The following is a 21,455-nucleotide window of genomic DNA, read 5'->3' on the forward strand; positions in this document are numbered from 1 at the left end:
GCCGAATTCTATGCTCCCCCAAGGGGATAGCGTGAAATCCACAAGTATGTATGTCCCTCACATGCACCCACAAAATCATGAATCAATGAAACCATTATGCAGCAAAAGAGAGCTGGAGCAAAGGATGAATACGATTTCAAAAGGATGAGGGAGTGCTCCAGGGTAAGAGACCAGCAAAACATACAGAGGCATGGAGACACAGGTCATGCTTGAAGAATCAAGTTGCGTAGTGGACTCGAGGAGAGCTCTAGGGCCTCACAGTGGAGTCTGGACTTTATCCTGTAGGCAACAGAGAACCAGCAGAGGTCTGCAAGGCACATACACCAAACTGTGTTACCGGGTGATTCTGGCAGGAGTAGGAGGAACAGCATATCAAGTGACAGGCACCTGGAGACCTGAGTCAGTTGGATCCAGGCCCGGGAGAAATGATAAGGGCCTAGACCGAAGAAGGTGGTGGATATGCGAAGGATATAGGAACCTCAGCTTCCTTCATCGTAAGATGGGGACACATTTCATAAAGGATGGCTGTAGGGTTAGCTATGTATCGAGTGCTATGCAAAGCAGGGTTAGCTCTCCTTAGAGGTATATGACAGACTTATTCCAGAACGCTTGTAATTCAGTACCTCCCATGCTAGTAAATTTTATTGTCTGCAAAAATCACAAGTCGTCTTACAACCAAAACTCCTCCATTGATACGGTGAATTATACCTTAATTTGGGTTTGAGCTTTGTGGCAGAGATAAATGTAAATAAATGCTTTAACAACTCTTCCTGGTTTAATTATGCTAATGGTCTTTGGCAAAACCAGAGCACACAGTTCCCAGGTGGTTCTAAAGTTCAGTGGAGGGTGGGAGCCACTGCTGTAGAACCTGACTTCTTCAAGTGAGGTCTACAGGCCAGAGGCACCGAGCATCACCTGGGAACCTGGCTACAAACACAGCCCCAGCTCAGACCTGAATCACTAGCTGTATTTTAACAAGACCCCCAGGGGATTCACAAACCCGTTACAGTTTGTGAAGAAACATCTTCAGCCCCAAAGTGAGGGGGTGGGGAATGCCATAAACGTTCCTGCTAAGATTTGAAAGTGAATCCATAGGAATGGAAAACACAAACAGAAGCTAAGCAGCGGCCACACTCAGAAAACCCCATGAATCCCTCCAGGCAGAAACTTCAATGATGCTCTTTACAGCTTCACTTTCAAACACAGAACCTCACCAGATGCTCTCTCCCTTGCATCTCTTAATCTTCAACCACCTGGTTTGGAATGTATTGCCATCATCAAGGTTAAAATAGCTCAGTGTAGGGGTGCCTGGCTGGCTCAGTCAGTGGAGCATGCTACTCTTGATCTCAGGGTTGTAAGTTTGAGCCCCATGTTGAGTGTAGAGATTAAATAAATAAAAACTTAGGGGTTCCGTTGGTTAAGCATCTAACTCTGGTTTTCAGCTCAGGTCATGATCTTACAGTTCGGGAGTTTGAGCCCTACATCGGGCTCTGTGCTGACAGTGCGAAGCCTGCTTGGGATTCTCTCCCTCCCTCTCAAAATAAATAAGCTTAAAACAAATAAGTACTTAAAAAAAAAAAAGGGTTCAAAGTCATACAGCCAAGGACCGGAACTCAGGTTCTACTCCACATTAAGTCTGGAACTCACTCATGTCTGAAAAGAATAAGGCAATATATGGGCCAAGGAAAGGGGAAGTTCATACTGCTCTTAAAAGGTTAAGGGGCACCTGGGTGGCTCAGGTCATGATCTCACAATCATGAGTTCAAGCCCCACATCAGGCTCTGTATTGACAGCTCTGAGCCTTGGGCCTGCTTCAGACCGGCTCTGTCTCTCTCTCTGCCCCTCCCCTGCCCCAGCACTCTCTGTCAAATGTAAATAAACATTAAAAAAAAAAAAGGTTATGACCATACCTCCTATGACCTATGACACCTGCCTTTTTTTTTTCTTAAAGTTTATTTATTTATTTATTTTGAGAGAAAGAGACAGTATGTATGTGAGCATGCAGGCAGAGAGAGGAGAGAATCCCAAGCAGGCTCTGCGCTGTCAGCACGGAGCCTGACACGGGGCTCAATCTCACACACCGTGAGATCAGGACCGGAGCCAAAATCAAAAATCAGATGCTTAACCAACTGAGCCACCTAGGCGCCCCCTGCAATCTTCTCTTAAAAAATAAATAAAAAAGTAAAAAATCAAAACAGCTCTGCACAGACAGAGGTCTGTATACTGCTCGTTGGGGCATGCCCTTATGGGGAATCACTGCAAAACACACTGCAGAATCCGTGGGCATGCCGGTGACAGAGAAGGGAGCTGATGTTCGCACGCGGAGACCCTGCAGTGGCACAGAAGCTAAAACCTGGAGCCCACCTCATGTACGCCGTCTGTGCCCGTATAACCCTTTAGGCAAACTAGGAAAGACACATGCCAAGCCTCTCGGCTAGAGAGGCAAAGGTTTTGCACATTGATCCTGTACCCTACAACCTTACTGACCTCTTTTATTAGTTCCAACAGCTTTTCATTTTTTGCTTTTTTTCCTTATCTGCCAATAGAGTCTTACTTCTTCCTTCCAGGAAGAGAGATTTTGAAATTTCTCTCAGCAGTTCTCCAACTTAGTGGCCCATTAGCATTACTTGGGAAGCTTTTAAAATCCCAAGGCCAAGGTGGCACCCGAATCAATTAACTCAGAATCTGAGGTTAGATGAGGGCACCAGGTGTTGTTTCTTTAACCCAGGCGATTCCAATGTGCACTCAAGTCAGAGAATCACTGTGCTGGAACCATGTGCACACCCCTGAAAAAGTGGTAAATTACATACAGGCTACTTGTTTAGTATTCAATGTCTTCCACATAAAAATAAATAAAATCCGAGGAGGAATAGAGGGTATGGGGGAAGGATGCTCTCAGGATAAGGCGAGGATGCCTACCACATGGCCTACTGTCAGACCAGTCCAACCCAATAGGTCACATGCCACCGGAAGCATGGCCTGGGTCTGAACCCAGGTTCTCTTGGCAGTCAATTTAGATTCAGATTCCTTATTAACTAGACAATCCCATTTCAACAGGGTTTATAGTTGTGATTCCCACAGTCTTCTACCAATTCTGTGATCAGGAACAAGATTACTACGTAGAATGGTGTAGAGAGGAAGATAAAGAATCCTAAGACTTAACCTCCCACAGAGGGCAGTCTCCCTGTTTTACAAATCAAGGGCCCAAAGCCAAACTCAACAGGGGTGTGTAAGGAGAGAGTTGTTAACCAAGATACAAACTGCCTCTCAAAGCAGTTGGGAGGGGTGCCTGGGTGGCTCAGTGGATTAAGAGTCTGACTCTTGATTTCAGCTGAGGACAAGGTCTCAAGCCCAGAGCCAGTACAGAGCCTGCTTGGGATTCTCTCTCTTCTCTCTGCCCCTCCCCCTGCTCAAGTACTTGCATGCGCCCTCTTTGATAGAAGACCCCAGCCCTTTAGTACTAGAAGTTGACCCCCACCCCACCTCCAGAGGTCCCAGGGACTGACTGTAAGACAGGCCCTCGCTGAAGCAGACCCTCTCAGCCTTGGCTTTGGCCTGGCAACCTAGCTGATCCACACCACCACCCAGACCCCGGCCTCCCATGTCACTGTCCTCACTGTCCCTTCTGCTCCTAGTTAACACTAAACACAGAGACAGTCACCTGGGGACACAAGACTGCTCTGCAGCTTGCAAGGACACCTCTACCACTGACACACCTAGCCCTCCCCGTCCCACTTGTTCCACGGGGGGGGGGGGGGGCGGTGAGACCCTAAACCCACCATCCACAACTCCCCCCAGTCAACTATCACTACTCAACTCAGGAAAGTTTCTGCATCATTTCCAAGCCAGATGCCTCCTGCTACTGTGTCAGGAGGACTCGTCAGAAGGTATTTAACACTGGTCCCCTGAGGCCACACGTCACCCAACCCATAAATACTGAATGCCCCACCTGCATCCCCAGTGCCTGCCACTACCCACCTACCCCCACCCTGTCAGGGTCCTCCAGGAAAAGCTCTTCTCTCCATGAAGACCTCCAGGGACAGGAACTGCCCAACTGAAGTGCTCAGGCAACTTGAGAAAAGAGGTGTAATATCCCCAGACAGGAGAAGGCATGCCTTGTTTATCCTTCCCTTGCCACCGGGGGCTGTGATTCGAGACGTTAACCCTCTCCACCAAGACAGCGCCACCCCACCCAGAGGAGCCTAGCTGGGACTCACTGAAGGTGCCTCACAGGGAGCTCCTGGCAACCGAAGCCCCCACTTCCCACCAGGCTAGAGAAGTTCCTCATTTCCTCAGCCCTTCACTCCCAAGAGTCTTCCGTGAGCCAATCTCACCTCAAAAGAGCTTCTTGTGAATAGAGACGATGCCATTTTCCCTGCTTTACAGTCAGATAGGTTTAGACAGGTGCTGGAAGACGCACCAACTGTGCCTGAACTCTCAGACAGGGCCGCTGCCACGCATGCACACACACACATGCCCACATGCACAAGTGTGCACACTTCAGCCTTACAAGGCTCTCTGCTACCCTCCTTCTCTGGGAATGGACTCTTGAGCTGCTCTCCTTGCCCTGGTTTGGTTTTGTTTTTGTTGTGTTCTGTATGAAAACTGAACTTCTCAAGACCTAAGTGGCATTTAACACTGCAGGTCTAAAAGCCTTCGTGCTCACAAGCTAACTGCAGGCAGCCTTCTCCCCGACGGCCCCCCCTCCAGAGGCCCCAGACACTCGGGCAGGCCAGAGGAAAGCCTTGCAGAAGGATGCAGAGCCCTGCCCGCGGGGTGGTGGGGAGGAGAGGTGGCTATTTTGAATCTGCTGGAATTAAATAGCTGCCTGCTTATTTTTAGCAGGTCCATTTGCCCGGGAATAGATGCACGCTGGCGGGTTGCCCAGTGGTCACACAGAGCTGAAGGCGCACGTGTCTCGGCCCTACAAGGCCTTAGCATTCACCTGCTCTGTCCAGGTTCTAAAAGGATTCCTTTCCTAAGGCGTTCTAGCTGGCTCAGTGGGTGGAGGATGCAACTCTTGGTCCCAGGGTTGTGAGTTCAAGCCCCACATTGGGTTGTGGAGATTACTTAAAAATAAAAATTAAAATAATCTTTAAAACGATTCCTTTCCTTCCTCCCAGAGGAACCTGTAGCTTCTCAGAAAAGCTTATCTCTGGAGAAGTAATGGCCTCACTCCCAGCACCAATGACCAACTCGGTTACTGCAGTCTACAGCCTTCTGCTAAACAAGAAAACAAATTTCTGGGAAGAGTACAGTGTTGGTCCCAGGGACTAAGCCCATTTGGCTACAGTTATTGTGGAAAGAAGAGCTGTGTGTAATTAATTGACAGGAAAGTTGATCATAAAAACAAGCACTTAGGAGTCAAGTGGCTATCAGGTCTAGACTGGACTTGGGCCGGGTCAGTAAAGCTGCGCCCACTCCGCATTCTGAGTGGACTGTTACATACCCCCTAGGTTGAAATGTGAACATTTCCATTATTCCAGGTTTGTATGTTCCCATTACCAAAGACAGTCCCCCAGGTGTTCGAGACGCCTCATCTCTAGAATGCCCAGCACATCAAGTTGTTGCTGAGGGGCTTTTCCCTCTGAAGGGGGGAGGGAGGTCTTCAAAGGACAGGGCATAGCTATGGGATCCCGAACCTGAAGCCCAGCACCTGCTGCCACTGCATTCGGAGCACAAGGGCAGGTTGTGGGCCTGGTCAAGGTCAAGGCCCCCCCCCCCCCCCCCCCCCCCCCCCCCCCCCCGCTTGTTGGAGGAAGACCACACACACAGAGGTCTCTGCAAGACCACCAAGAAAGCTTCTTGCTTTCTACAGCATGCATATACCTAATTCCTTACCAGGTTGAGGTTATACTTAGATTCATGTAATAATTCACACATAAGTATGTTCTGTCCACCAGAAGCTCACAATGCATACTGCAGAATCTCTCTTTCTCTCTCTCTCTCTCTCTCTCTCTCTCTCTCTCTCTCTCTCACACACACACACACACACACACACACACCTACATGTGCTGAGCCCAATTTCAGAAGTGGGCAAACAGAACCCAAAGAAAGCTGTCCCAAAGGCAGCCAGAACTTTCTAAGGTTGCAACAGTGCATTAATAACATAAATTAAGATTCTAAACTCAAGATGCCTTTGGGGGTGGAAGGGAACAGCAAGTCCCAGAGAGAGCGGAAGTCCTGAAAGCTGGAGCGAAGAGCCGGTAGGGGCCACACAAAAGGAGGCTGACCTTTACTGTCAAGGCAGTGGGAACAAGTTGCAGCAGCTGCAACCAAAGCAGAGCAGGTCACAAAAGGCAAAGGCCTGAATGATCCCCAAGTGACAACAGACAGGCCAGTACTGGCAGCTACTTTGTCACAGGGAGCTGAGCACTCCAAATGTGGTCAACATAACTAGCTGAATTTTAAATTTTACTTAATATTAATTTCAACTTAAATAGTCACATTGGCTAGCTGGTAGCTACCTACTGGGCACGCAGTCCTACAGGGCATTCCCAGAAGCCCCGAAGCAAATACAAGAGCTGGATAAATGCTGTAACAGTCAATGCCTACCTTGTGCTGCCGCTGAGGGTGGAGGGGGGCGGTGTTAGGCTGGGCCACTCGCCCTCAGCAGCATGTCTGGGGCCCAGGAGTCAGACTGCTGAGGCCATGCCTCAGGGATGTTGATCTCAGCCCAGCCCTGATGTTCAAAGGGTTGTTACCTTCATTGTAAGGGGCTTGTGTGAGCTGTGACTCATGTTGGCACCCTAAAGATTGCAAATTAGCTCACAATGGAGCTATGAGGTCCTGCTCCGTGCTGTCCCCCACACCCTTCATTGTGATGGCCTCACAGAGCAGCCAGGTGGGCCACTGTGGCCACACCAGCCCCTCTCCCTGTTCTAGGCAGACCAGCTGTCCAAAAGTCACGGGCCACTTCCCAGGCTGCCCTCCAGGAGACTGGAGGCTCAGCCCAGTACCATCTGGGTGGGAAAACCTGCCCAATGAAGCCTTCTCCAGCTGGGTCTCTGGGTCTGGAGACCCAGAGCCAAATCCCACCAGCGCCAAGTAAAAGCCAGAAATGAAAAAAAAAAAAAAAAAAAAACTATCTCCGGAAATCCTCTCTGATTAAGAGCTGGTCAATTACAAATTAAAAGAACCCCAAATTTGGAAAATATGGTTTAAAAAATAAAAAAAAGCAAACCCTACCCAAAAGTGAAATGCCCAGTTTCCCTCCCTCTGCTGACCAAACTCACCTGACAGGTGTCCAGTCAAACGATTAAGGGGGCGGGAGGAGTATTTTCTACAAAGGTCTTTGCATTGCTTCCTTTGGGAAGTAAGAATGTGATATCAAAAACTTCAGTAACAGCTATGCTACATCCGCCCTGCCCCTCGTCCCCAGCTCCTGGCAACCAGCCTGCTTTCGCGGTAACTTCTGACACTTCTGAGGACAGTGACAAAGCAGGTGCCAGGGAAGTGTTCCTGGGTAAACAGAATTGCGGCCCATGACCACAGAACCCTACCCAAGACCGCCCAGAAGGTATGAAGCTGTGCTCTGACAACAAGCTTCCTGAAACAGCTAACAGAGATGACATGCCTTCAAAAGGAAAAGGGGCATCTAGAAGGCTCAACTGGTTAAGCATTTGATGTCAACTCGGGTCATGATATCACGGTTCGTGAGTTCAAGCCCCAAGTCAGGCTCTGTGCTGACAGCTGGGAGCCTGGAGCCTGCTTCAGATTCTGTGTCTCCCTCTCTCTTTGCCCCTCCCTGCTTATGCTCACTTGCTCTCTCTCTCTCTCACAAATATAAAAAAAAATTTTTAAATAAAAATAAAAAAGGAACAGAAATGATGGTGTGAGGCAAAAGGCCCTTCACACCAGCGCCTCAGTCAGGTAGGCAGAGCGACAGGTAAGACACAGATTTCCCAAATGGCAGAGAGTGGAATGTGACCAACTCAGAAATCATATAAAGGCCTAAGGGCATTTCTATTCAATACGGGTTTATGGGCAACTACAAGGTACAAAGTGCAGTGAGATACAGAAATGAATCAGACAAATGCACTTTTGAGGCATTTTCAAGTCTTTCAGTTTCTTTTGAGGAAAGAAAAAAAACCCAGTAACCTTCTTCAATGGGCCTGTTGCTGCCAACCTCTGCCACTTAACCAACTGACGACCTTGGTCCAAGGGTCAGAACCTTGGTCCAAGGGTCAGAAAAGTATCCTGGTTGGGTGACAAACAGGAATTAGGCTGTCAGTTTCCACAGATTGGAATGTTCTAATGTCCTGGGGTGGGAGATGAGAGGTTAGAAGCCTGAATGCCAGCATTCTGAGAGCCAAGGGGGCCTCAGTTGTCCCATTTAATACACAAACTTTCACTCAATACTCATTTTCATCATTACGGAACACCCAAATCAGAACCCCCTCCTGCTTTATTCCTTTATGGAATAGATCTTCTGCTGGCATGGTGGAAGGGGTCTGGGCGCCCCCTGGTCTTTGCCGACTTTCTACCAACTATCCCATCTCCAGCCACACCCCAAATCCATGCCTTCTAAGGGACTTGTGCATCAATCAGCTTCCTTCTTGTGGGCTGCCTACCCTCCCCCACTTTTCCTCAGCAAGCTACTGAAAGACAAGGGAGTAAATTAAGAAAAAAGGAGGCACCCACCCACAAAGCAACACAACCAAAGAAAGGAATGGATTCCCAGGATAAAGGGGAAGCAGAGCTGGGGACAGAGGTGCTTCTCAGGAGCAACACCAACAAGTGGAGAACCTGGTACTCAGAAGCTCCAAGAGGTGCTCTGACAACAAGCGCCAAGGCCCAGTGGAGAGCCAGAGAACTAGGGAGACAAAAAATGAAGCTCAAGAAACACAGGAAATTAATGAGGACCAGGGAGGACAGAAAGGAAATACGAACACCAAAAACTTCGCTGCCATTAGCAATATTTATATCATAATGTACACTCAATGGACATTTGACTAGTATTGTGCTACCTCTATACCAAGATGAGGGGAGAAAAAAAGTGTAGGAATGAGCCTAGTCCTTGCCTTCCAGAGCAGAAAAACAAGTCAAATAATATTCTTAAGAAGGAAGGAAGAAAAGAAAGGAAAAGGACACCATTTAGAAATAAAGATGTAAATGGCGGGGAAGACAGCTAGAAGAATCAAGGGCAGCTGCCTCTAGACAAGGGGCAGGTCAGGAAGCACTAAGGGCAAAGGGCTGTTCTTTCAAACCTTGTGTAGAGTTAAAAGTCAAATCTTCCTACAAGTAATGTTTTGACAAAACAAAAAATATATTCTTAACTGTTAGATAGCAAGGGATGCTCTATTACCACAGAGCTCTAGGATTGTTAAGCAGTAGAACAAATGTGTGGTGTCAACTCATTTATGTACAAACTTGTAATGCTTTGATTTTCCCATACTTGATGCTCATTCTGCTTCAGAGACCCCCAATTATCCTGCTGACATAACAGGGTAATCACAAAGAGAGGGGCTTACTGGCGGCAAGCCTCTTCCCACCCACAGCATCTGGTCTTTCCGCCCAACTGAGGTCTGGCCAGCATCAGGCAGCAGGACCCCTCAGGGCTGGTCATTCATTCATTCATTTTTGAGAAAGAGAGAGAGTGCGCATGCAGAGGGGCAGAGAAGGAGAGAGTGAACCGCAAGCAGGCTCGCCGCTGTCGGTGCAGAGTCCGACACAGGTCTTGCTCTCACCAACCGTGAGATCCTGACTTGAGCTGAATCAAGAGTCTGATGCTTAACCAAATGAGCCACCTAGGTGCCCTTGGGCTAACCATTTAATAAAGATTTTAATTTCTACCATGAGCCAAGTTCCACGGCAGAGGGGGGGGGAGGAGGTGGTGGAAAGAGGCCCCAGAAAGCAAAGGTGGAAGGAGGGGTAAGGAGTTACATTTCAGATAAGACACTGCCAAGATGCAGCAACCCAATGGGATAAAATTGCAGCCTCTCTCAAGGGCATTCAGAGAACGAACCCCAAGCATCCCCTGTACGTAATGAATTAACTTTACTCCTATGCATCTGGAAGGGGACTAGCTGGAAGACAGTTGAGAAAGTCATGTTCTGTGTTCTGTAGTTTAGATAAGGCACCCAGGTTGAGAAAGGCTTAGTGAAATGTGCACGAAAGAGAGGGAGCTCTACACAGAGGGTCAGGGCACGCCTCTCCGAAGAGGTGGCAGGGGAGCTGGAACAGCAAGGGGCAGCCGTGCCAAGATCTGGGAGGACAAAAAGAAGAGGCGGAGAAAGTTCCAGGCAGGGAGAACATGTGCCAGAGAACTAAGGCAGGAACAAACTTGGCTGACTCAAGCAACAGCAAGAAGGGGAGGTGAAGATGAGGTCGGAAGTCTGCTGCCAGAGAAATCGCTCTCCGCCATCACTGAGCGAGCAGAAGCCATGCTGAAGGTCAAGAACCTGGAAGGAACAGGCTTGCTGCACTTTATCCAGAGAGGAGAACCAACTCGCCCTGGGAGCCAAGGGGCAGTAATTTCTTTTTTTTTTTTTCCTTTTTGAGTGATACAGTTTTGAATTTTATTTTTAAAGTTTTAGTTACTTATGTAATCTCTACACCCAACATGGGGCTCAAACTCACAACCTCAAGATCCAGAGTCACACTCCCTTCCAATTGAGCCATCCAGGTGCCCCTGTAGTTTCTTAATAAATAGAAGCGGATCCTCGAATCCATTTCAGAAACAGGGGTGCCTCTGTGGCTGGGAGCACAGAGGTACACACTGCATGAGTCCAGTAGGGGCTCGCTTTCTACTGGAGTTCTCAGCTAAGGCATCTGCCAGGAAGCCCTGAGGTCACACCACTCAATAGCCTGGAGAGCCACTGCTAGGCCCGGACTCCAGCCTTCCTCCCCCACCTTGTATCTGTTCCAAGAAGGCAGTCCAGGCCCCGGGGAGCGGATGGGAATGGATGTGTGCGCACACCCTTGCCACTTCTTTGAATCAGACTTTGCAAAAACAACCTCGGTCTCCAGCCAACATAAACGACGTGCAACAGAGGACCTTATACGGCTAGAACCTTTCTTAATCAGAAAAAGATAGATGGGCGGGAGTTGGCAGCTCCACATTAGAGGAAAAGAGGAACAGAAAAAAAGGAGAAAAGAGGACGGTGGTGAGGAGCAGAACTTCTTCATCAAACTCCTTTTCCCTCTCTCTCTGGCTTCCTCAGCTCCCCAGTAAGAGTTCCTAGTGAGGGGCAAGGCTCTGCTGCCTCAAACCTTCTGTTTTGGTTTTTAAGACAGAGGATGCCAGTAATCAGGCTGCGAGCTGAACCACAGTGTTACAGAGGGTTAGTGTCCATGTGAAGGCCTATTCTTGGGTCAGGTGACTTCCCATGAAGATGGCATAGTGTCTGTCATTTCCAGAGAAATTGGCCACTGGGGCAACAAGGGGTCCTAACACCAGGGAGTTCTCTGGCTCCCGGGCTGTCTGTGTCACAGGCCCACCTGGCCCAGCATCTGCCACGGATCCGGAACAGAAAAGGCAGCCCCCGAGATCTGTTAGGCAGCCACTGCCCCACGCACACTCACGACAGTTTCTAGGGTGACTTAATATTCTCTTCCCTCCCGACTGGGAGACAGCAGCAGTGTCCACACCAGCCACATGCACTTGGCCTTCGCAAAGGATGCCACCTGCTAAAAATAGCAGGACAGCACAAGCTTGGCTGGGTGGGCCTCCCCAAAGTCAAAGGACAAAGCAAAAAGGTTATTCTTAGCACAGCCTTTTCTCACCAGAGCCCAGGGCACATCGGGGAGCTGCAAGTCACTCCAGCTTCTTCCTCTTGGGAGGGACGTGAAGAAAGAATGAGAAGGAGGTCCATGGAAAACAGATCTTCTGCCCCAGGCCAAGGCTGGAGGAGAAGGGGTGGGCGTGCTGAGGACTGGGCCCGAGCAGATCTGTGGCCTCCTCCAATAGAGACAGACCAGGCTACGCCCAGGTGACAGCCTGTTGAGGGCCAGGGAACAGGTCTCATGACCTCCATGTGAGGTCTGACAGGCCACATTATTATTAGCCAAGGAATGAGTGACTTCAAGGTTGTCTTTTCAACCAGGTGACTGAGCTACACGGTAGCCTTCAGAGCAGCTTGTCCAGGCCCTCAGGCATGGCAGCCGAGCCTACAAGGCTGTCTTAGTCATTACTTGTGCGGCTCTAAGGCACTGGATGGTTGCATAATTCAGAGCTAAAACATGACTTTGGAAAGACGAAGAGAAAGTAGGATCCTGAACTTGTTTCCCGTAAGATGAAAATGTCCTGTAAAACAGATTATGAATACCTCCCTCATAGGGCTGTAACGAGGCAGACAGGATTCAAAACACCGAACAGCCTGACTCCATTTGTGGGATGAAAGATTTTAATCTTTTAAAAACCCAGCTTCGTTTCCAGATGACAATGGAAGGAGATCACAGAGCAGTGAATAAGAAATGGCCTCTACGCACAGAGCTGGAGAGAGAATCCTGATCTATGTCCAAACCAGCCCTGTGTCCAGGGATCAGCTTAGCTTTCTCAGGGCCTCAGTTTCCTCACACACAAACTAAAAGTACTTAACCTCATAGGGTTGAGATAAAATAAAAAGGGAGTACACCAGACTCTTGAACAACACGGGTTAGAACAGCACGCATCTGCTAGTATGCGGATTTTTGGATGGAGCACAGCACTATAAGTGTTTTTTCTTATTATTTTCTTAATAACATGTTCTTTTTTCTGGCTTATTTTATTGTAAAAATAAAGTATAAAATACATATTACAAAATTTGTGCTCACTGACTACCTATGTTCCCATAAGGTTTCCAGCAGACAGTAGGTTATTAGTTCTGTTTCTGAGAAGTCAAAAATTATACAGGGGATTTTTAAATTTTTTAACATGTATTTATTCTTTTTTTAATTTTTTTTTAACATTTATTTATTTTTGAGAGACAGAGACAGATCATAAGCGGGGAGAGGGGGAAGGGGGTCAGAGAGAGAGACAAAGAATCCAAAGCAGGTTCAGAGCTCTGAGCGGTCAGCACAGAGCCTGACATAGGGCTTGAATTCACAAGCCAGATCAGAACCTGAGCCGCAATCAGACACTTAAACAACTGAGCGGCCCAGGCCGCCCTACGTGGGTTTCCCACTGCCCACCGGCCCCCTAACCCCCGTGTTGTTCCCTGCTAAGACGCTGGGTATACAGTAAGTGCTCAAAAAGTACCTGTTAGCGCCTTACGCTTCCTGGCTGGCTCCAAGGAGAGCTCTCACCTCATATGCCGAACGGCAGTCTAGCAGGGTTCAAACTAAGCATGTCCAGGACTAGATGAGGGGGTATCTGGAAATAAAGCTGACCCTCTAGAGCCAGCCCCAAGCCACACTTCAGGACCCCCATTGTGTCCCAACATTCCCCACTGCTCTCTGTAAACACAGGCCTCCTAACACCCAGACACACTGGAGGGACAGACTGAAAAGGATGTTTGTTTGTGTCTGCAAATCTGGTTGAGCACTGGTCACACAGCAGGACCCTCAGGTCATCAGGTGGGTGAAGGGCCAAGTAGCAGATCTGCTGCCTTCTGAAGAACAAGGACAGTGAGCACAGGCCTCAGACCACCAGCAGGGCCTCCATGACAATAAACACATTCTCAGACCAAAAGGGCTTTCAAGGGCTTAGCATCTGCCCCTCCTGCTTCATGCTCCCATCCCCAGGCTCTAGCTCCTCCTCTCTAGAACCGTTTCATAAGTGATCACTGCCCTCCCAACTGGCAGACCAGAACTTGGGTTTTTTTTAACGTTTATTCATTTTTGAGAGAGAGAGAGAGAGAGAGAGAGAGAGAGAGAGCGAGCATGAGAGCTTGCGCGGACGAGTAGGGGAAGGGAAGAGAGAGGGAGACACAGAATCCAAAGCAGGCTCCAGACTCTGAGCTGTCAGCACAGAGCTCGACGTGGGGCTCAAACTCACAAACCATGAGGATCATGACCCTAATTTGGACAGTTAACCAACTGAGCCACCCAGGCACCTCCAGAACTTGCTTCTTAACATGCCATGGAGAGAGCTGACAAATAATTTGTCACCAAAGCTGTTGGACTTGTGGACTAAGTCCAAACACATGATGCTTTATAAGGTGAGACAATTAAGCTTTTAGAGGTGGACCAAAGCTAAGACCACTACTGTCCTCCAGAAACTTCTGTGATGGTGATAATGTTCTAGGCCTGCACTGGACATTTTTAATGGAATGGATTCTTGAACCAGGCACACGTGATTAGTAGCTACTGTAGAGGGCAAAGCAGCTCTAGACCCTCTCTCCTAAGGATCAATTTAGGAGGGGCACTTGGGTGACTCAGTCGGTTTAGCGTCCGGCTTTGGCTCAGGTCATGATCTCACAGTTTGTGGGTTCAAGCCCCGCGTCGGGCTCTGTGCTGACAGCTCAGAGCCTGGAGCCTGCTTCAGATTCTGTGTTTCCCTCACTCTCTGACCCGCCCCTGCTTGCACTGTCTCGGTCTCTCAAAAATAAATTTAAAAAAATTATTTAATTAAAAAAAAAGGATAAATTTAGGAGACAAGAATAGAGACATAATAAAAAATAAGGGGCACCTGGCTAGCTCAGAGGCGTGTGCGGCTCCAGATATCAGGGTCTGAATTCGAGCAGGGTGTAGCAATTACTTAATAAATAAAAACTTAAAAAAAATATTTAGCACAGTAGCACCTTAGATCTAAAATGTTCTTGAGATGCACTTAAAACAATGGACTGTGGCTTTTTTTTTTTTTTTTAAGGCTTTGACTTATGCTATCCACGGAGCCATGCCTCCTAGCCCAAACCACCCCCCCATATAATCCTGCAAGCACCTCTACCATGCAGCAGCCCAGAGGCACACTAGAGGAACTCCAGGGCTCCCAGGAGGAGAATCTGAACACCTTTGATTGTGGCTGACCAACCCTCCTTTTACCAGTTGAAGATACAGAGACCCCAGAAAGGTCTAGAACCCCTGCTGGGTTTCAGTCCTGAAAGCTGCACCCAGACCTCATCCCACTAAAACCAGGTGAAGCAAGCCTCACAAGCCCTCAGCACTGCACATTACTTCCAGAACTCACCTGGGGCCCGGCTTTGTTCCTAAATGCACAGTCTTCGATAACTCCCAGCTAAGTGAAGGCAGCCAGCCAGTATTACCAGATGGGCACAGAATGCTATCAACTCCTAAAACTACCAGACTGAGCTGTAGAAATAGCCAAATGGCCAGGACTCGGACAGAACCATTTAGAACCATTTAGTAGGTGGAAAAGAAAGTTAAGGAAAAGAACTCCTTGATCACTACTTCTACTGAAAGCCAGTCTTCAAAATGCTACATGATAACATACACTCCTTCACTGCAACAATCTGCTTAGAAAGCAACAGAAAGATTAAGAGAAAAGCCTATGGATTTGAACTATTCCTTGGTTCTTCTCACAAAAGCCCTCCAGAGAACCTAATTTAAGTGCAAACCCACACTTGTCAGTGTCTCTACCCCTCGATTTGTATTTTTATTAGCTATTGAAACAATCCTGATTGACCTCCAGCTTTACCCTCCTCAATTGTACTCAGAGGTGTGAGGATTAAAGGATTAGAGAGGTGTTTTCATGTAACTCTCCCAGCACAGATAGGAACTGTCAAGGAAAAGGTATCCTCTAAATTATAGTTCCCACATCCCTACTAGCTACCTCTCTAGCCAGAGTCTGTCTGCACTCAAAATATTGTCATTGATCATGTTTTCCACAGCCCAAGTTTAAAATCAGTATTGGAGGAGGCAGATCTGTTCTGTGGAGTGCCACATACAATGGGTACTTGAAGTTAAATGATCATAAAGGTGAAACCTGCATGGGGCATTACACCAGAAAGGGTTGTGGAGAAAAGAACTCGCTTTAGGAAACAAAGGTTAAGGTTAAAATACATCCCACACAGATTAGCAACTCCAACAGCAGGACATGATTTCAGTGAGACAAGGGGCCCAGAGGCCGCCTGCCTCCCCAGAGCAGAGGAATACAGAATGGCACACAGAAGGTATGAACTCATACACAAAACTGGACTTCCTCACAACAGCACAACAGACCAAGTTAGAGAGATCCTCTCTTCTAGACTCACAGGGAAGATCAGGAAGGAGTGGCCTGGGGAGAATAGGCTAGAGAGCACCAGCTGGCCAGGCACAAGGGGTGTCTGCTCCTCAAAACTTAAAAGCTGCACTCGACCAAGTGATGTCCCAGACTAGAGCCAGGAGGCAGGTAGCACAAGATTAGGAAACCAATTTGTTTTCCTTCCAACCAAGTTTTTAGGACCGAGATTGGGGGGGGGGGGGGAGTACTTTTAATAAAATCCAAATCACCCAAGTGATTCAAAAGATTTTAACATTAATCTCACAGACTCTTTTGGAGGGGAAAAAAAAAACAATATTGAAACAGCCCTCATGAACCCGGCACAGTGTCCAGTCTCAAATAGTATCTCAATCTGCCTTTAGGATGAGAGGGAACACTGTTAAGACTAAAACTAGCCTCACCTACAAACCATGGTCATGGACATGGCCAGGCCTGGGTCTGTCTGATGCCCAAGAATAATTTGGATCACCAGTTAAAGTGAAACAAACTGCTCTAAAATATTGATGCTCGGCAACCTTACACTAAAGACAGATCCACTTGACACTTGGGCAGTCCACATTGACAGCAGGCACCTACAAGTCACCCTGCAGTGACCAACTGTGAATGTACTTCCTAGAAATGGATGGGAGGAGAAACCGATATTCATTCAAAAGGCTCCAGCAACTCAGAGATGTCTCACTCAAGGGCTTAGATGGGATCAGTTCCCAGCAAATTTTGGGCCCATCACCTAGCCTTGTGTGTGACAATGGAGCCAATTTAATTGAGGCAGGCACTGAAGCTTCAGAGATTTGCATATCTGTAGGATCAAAACAACCTCTTCTACCTAGACCCAAATTTCTGAGAATATACCCGGGAATTAGGACCCAGAACCCACAAAACTAGTTAAGAGGTGAAAGAGGTTAAAGTTCAACACAAGTCAAAACCCTCCACAAAGATAACTTCCCTTGTTTCCAGTGCTCACAAAATCTTTTCTAATTTTTGATTTATTTTTTGTAATCTCAACACCCAACGTGGGGCTCACCACCCCAAGATCAAAAGTCGCATGCTCTATGGACTGAACCAGCCAGACAACCCTCAGAAAGTTTTAAACAATCAGCAGGTGAACCACTGGAATACGAGGAACAGAGAAATCAGATAACTAGCAGATCTTCCCAGGATCTACTCATTGCAAAGCTGCTCTGTGCCTTTAAGAGCAAAGGGGATGGGTGGTGCTTACTAAGAGTCCAAGCTTTGCTATTTGAATAGAGCTTAAAAAAAAAACTAATTTGGGAAGGACTTGGTTACAAAAGCACAATAAGGTTACTAGTTGCCAGAATTAACAGCTTTTCGAGTATGGAGTTCCTTGGTCCATAACTGCCACAAAGGGGTTGGGGGTGGGGAGGTGGATAGCAAGCCAACAGATGTGACAATACTAGGTGTCCAGCAGCCCAGATTTCCCCGCAGGAGATAAATTTAAACACTTCAGTAGGGGAAGGACAGCTAGTTTAACCTAATTGCTCTGCCCATGCCCTCTCCCCGGTTCGAGCAGCCTCCACTTACACCTGGAGAGAAGGGCACCGGGTTTGTGTTAGCGGCGGCCGTGCGGCAGGAAGGCGCCCGCTAACCTGGATATCTCCGCAGGAGAGGAAGATCTCGAAATGCCCCGGGGCTTCCAGCACTCCCGGTTCGGTTCCGCACCGCCTACTACCAACAGCGCCTTTCCTCCCAGAAGCCTCACCAGGAGGGGCACAGGAAGGGACTGTACCCTTGGGCACAGAACAGTGAAACTGGTGAGAGAGCCTGCCCCGGAGGCGTTCAGACCACAGTCTCCCCAAGCACATTCGAACCCGTAACCCCGAAACTGGCTTGGTCCCTCCAGACCTCGGGCCTAGCCGGGAGGGGTGCCGGCCGAGTGGGACACGTGACCCGCGCGCCCCCGGGCATGAAGTCAGCGGGCACGCCGCACCGGACAGCCTCCCCCTCTCGGGACACCCTTCCAAGGGGCTGCAAATGCTAATCCTCTCGAGAGACGCCGAGCCTTTGACTTCGGGACCCTAACTCTGTTCAAACGGTCCCTCCCCGCGAAACAGGATTCCAATCACCACCGGTGTCCTAGCCCATCGTCCCCGTTCCGCAAACCAAGCCTCTTCCCATTCTCAGGGGCTAGACGACCAGCTGGGTTTGCCACCGCCGGGCCTACGCGGGGAGCAGACCAGCGCGAGCTAAAGGGGCCCAGAAGTTGGGTAAGGTTCCTGAAGTGACCAGTTCAACTCAGCCCTTCAGGAGGAAGAAAGGGGTGCCCGCGGGCCTACGGGCACCTCCTCGCCCTTACGAGCACCTGGCCCTGCCCACAACCCGCCCTGCCGCCGCCTCTCCCGGCTCAAACTTGGGTACACACGACCTTTGAAAAGTAAATGCGTGCGGGGTTGGGCGACCTTGGGTGGGACGCGCTCGGGTCTGTCTCCCTGGAGGGTGTGTGCGCTCCGGGAAAGTTAAGCCACAGAAGGGTGCCCCGGGCGCCGCGTCCGAGCCCACCCAGAGGACAGTGAACCGTGTGGGGGGGGGGGGGCAGCACGCGGCCGCAGAGCACAGCGCCAGCCGCGCACAAGCGAGATGTCAGCGGGAGCCCGTGGGCAGACAACCCTGGCGGGGGAGGACGAGGGACGCGCAGGCGACGGCAGGGAAAGAAGGGCCTGCTTGACAGCAGGCGGCGGGCCGGAGCCCCTCGGCACGCGCGCGGCGTCCGCAGCCTCAGGCCTCCGGGACACCGGAGCGCACGTCGCACACCGCACCTGCACCCTGGACTCCCCTTCAGCCGACGGCGCCGCCCTCGGGGCCCTGGCAGATGGCCCCCGGTCCAGCCGCCCCGGCGGCTCCAACTCACCAGGTCCTCCGCGACAGTCGAGAGGTAGAGTCCTCGCCTGCCGCCGCCGCCCCCCTCCCCCCGGGCCCAGACACCCAGCCCCGCTGCGCCGCGGCCGCTCCCCCACGTGCTTGCCCAGGCCGAAGGAACACAGAGACATTAAATACTGGGGACGCGCAGCTACGTGCCCGCAGCGCGACGCAAGGCTCCGCCCCCCGCCCTCGTGCCCCCGCGCCGCCTCACTCACCTGCGCGTGCGCGCGCCGCCCGCCGCTCCCGCCCGCGCTTCTCCCAGCTGCGCCAGAGAGGGCGCGGTCTAAAGCGCTCCACTAACATCCCGCAGCCGCCGCCCGCAGCCCAGCCTCGCTCGGGTTCTCGCGAGATGAGCTGTAATCTCGGCGGGACTGGAGAAAGGGCCCCGGCTGGAGCTCGGGCGGCGCCGCAAGGGCAGCGAGGGGTGCCCTACGTCGGCTCGGGGCGGTCTCGAGGCGTCGGTTAGACCATCTGCCGGTCTGGTCGTGGAGAGCCCCCTGGCAAAGGCGACGGGCCGGTGAGGGGTAGGGCCCGCCTTGTTCCCCGTAACCGTCAGTACTTTGTAATGCATAATTAGATGGCCGGTAATACTTGCTCAGAAATAACTGCATAATGGGGAGTACCTGGCACTACTCAAATGCAACTTTTTTGCCCATTTTTCACAACTTGGTAATGCTGAACCGAAACGCTTTCCTCTAAACGGGTTTGTGTTTTGGAAGAATTACTACGAGGAGATGGTCACTATGACTCATTAACTGCCAGGAAACTTGGGAAAATAAATCTCCACCAGACAAGCGGACAGGATGGGGTCGCAGCTGGCCAAGCCTACTCTCAGTCTTAAGACACTTTAAGTAAACATTTGGGCAAAATATAGAAGAGATCATACTAAGAACCAACCAGTAAAATTACTTGGGAAAGGCTTCATCTTCATTGGTGATCAAAATGTAAATAAATAACAATGAGATACTATTTACCTACTGAGTTTTAAGTGTATATATTATATATACATGTATATTATATATATATATATATATATATATATATATGATTCCCAATTGCATGCTGACATCAGTGTTATGAAGGAAACAAAGAGGAAGTTGAAATAGGAAAGACGTAGCAAGGTTTTATGGTTCCAGAAGGCCTAAGGTAAAATTTAAACTGAAACCTACCAGATAAGGAGGAGCCAGCCTTGCAAATCCTATTTGGGAATAAGGATTGGGAAGTATTCCCAGCGGAGGCAACAGCACAGGCAAAAGTAGGAAACAGCTTTTGGTGAATGGAGGAGATCAGTATGGATGGAATATAGTGGGGGCTTGGGTCAGTGCAGACTTAGAGGGAGGAAGATTTTTTGTGGGGAGAGGGTAAGAAAACTAGACCAGCTTATAAATTATAGTAAAGCCTGAGTTCTGTTCTACTCTGCTCAGCCCCAAAGCCAAGCATGCGTCCACCTCAGCGTCTTTGCACTGACTCTTCCCTCCAGCTGGAATGCTCTGCAGAACTCTGCAGAGCTCACTCATTCACCTCTTACAAGTCCTTTGCTCGATGGTCATCTACTCAGTCTCAGTGAAACCTCCCCTGGTCTCCCTATTTAAAATTGTAATCATACACACACACACACACACACACACACACACACTTCTCTCTCCCTCACCCCTTCTTTATTTGCATAGCACTTATCACTGTCTACATACTATATACTTCATTTATTCACAAGAGGAGACATTACTGAGGGCAAGGCACATGGAGGGCATTCAGTAAAAAGGTATTTTGTGAATGAATGGGAAGCGGTTAAAAAAGGTTGAGTAGAGAGTGATACAACGTAATTTCTGTTTTTAAAAGGGAACTGAAGGTGCTTCTGGGTGGCTGGGTTGGTTAAGCATCCGACTTCAGCTCAGATCATGATTTCACGGTTCATGAGTTCGAAGTTCGAACCCTGAGTCGGGCTCTGTGCTGACACCTCAGAGCCTGGAGCCTGCTTTGGATTTGGTGTCTCCCTTTCTCTCTGCCCCTCCCCTGCTCACGCTCTGTCTCTCTCTCTCAAAAGTAAACATAAAAAGGAAAGGAAGGAAAGAAAGAAAAGAAAGAGAAAGAAAGAAAGGAAGGAAGAGAAAGAAAGAAAGAAAAGAAAAAAAAAGAAAAAGAAAGAAAAGAAAAGGAAGAAAGGAAAGAAAGAAAAGAAAGCTGTCTCGGAGCATATGGATTAACCAACTCACTTCAGTGCTGCTAGCGGCAGACGAAGAGAACCAGTCAGCAGTTTTATATAAGAACATGTCTACTTCATGTTTGAATTGTGCCCCCTTAAAAAAGATGTGCTGACGTCCCAACCCCAGCACCCCAGAATGTGACTTTATTTGGAAATAGGACTGTTGCAGATTTAAGTTGTGGTCATGCCAGAGTAGATTTGACCTCTAATGCAATAGGACTAGTGTTCTCAAAGAGAGCAGCCATGGGAAAACGGGAAACACGAGAGAACACCACGTGACAATAGAGGATTGGATGT

At 49.2% G+C, this 21,455-nt stretch overlaps 1 protein-coding gene across 2 annotated transcripts in view; it reads right to left on the reverse strand.

Moving 5' to 3' along the window:
* AKAP1 (A-kinase anchoring protein 1) overlaps positions 1-19,024 on the reverse strand; it is a 33,554-nt gene extending 14,530 nt beyond the window's left edge. The window contains exon 1 of one of the 2 annotated variants that reach the window (XM_029927592.1): positions 18,945-19,024. The gene's annotated coding sequence lies outside the window, so the exon portion shown is untranslated. Of the gene's footprint in view, positions 1-6,555; positions 6,736-18,944 lie in introns of those variants that run through there. The other variant, XM_029927591.1, reaches the window with a different exon arrangement.
* Positions 19,025-21,455: the final 2,431 nt, after the last annotated feature.

The sequence above is a fragment of the Suricata suricatta genome, chromosome 17 (genome assembly GCF_006229205.1).
Source record: "Suricata suricatta isolate VVHF042 chromosome 17, meerkat_22Aug2017_6uvM2_HiC, whole genome shotgun sequence".
NCBI classification, from domain to species: Eukaryota; Metazoa; Chordata; class Mammalia; order Carnivora; family Herpestidae; genus Suricata; species Suricata suricatta.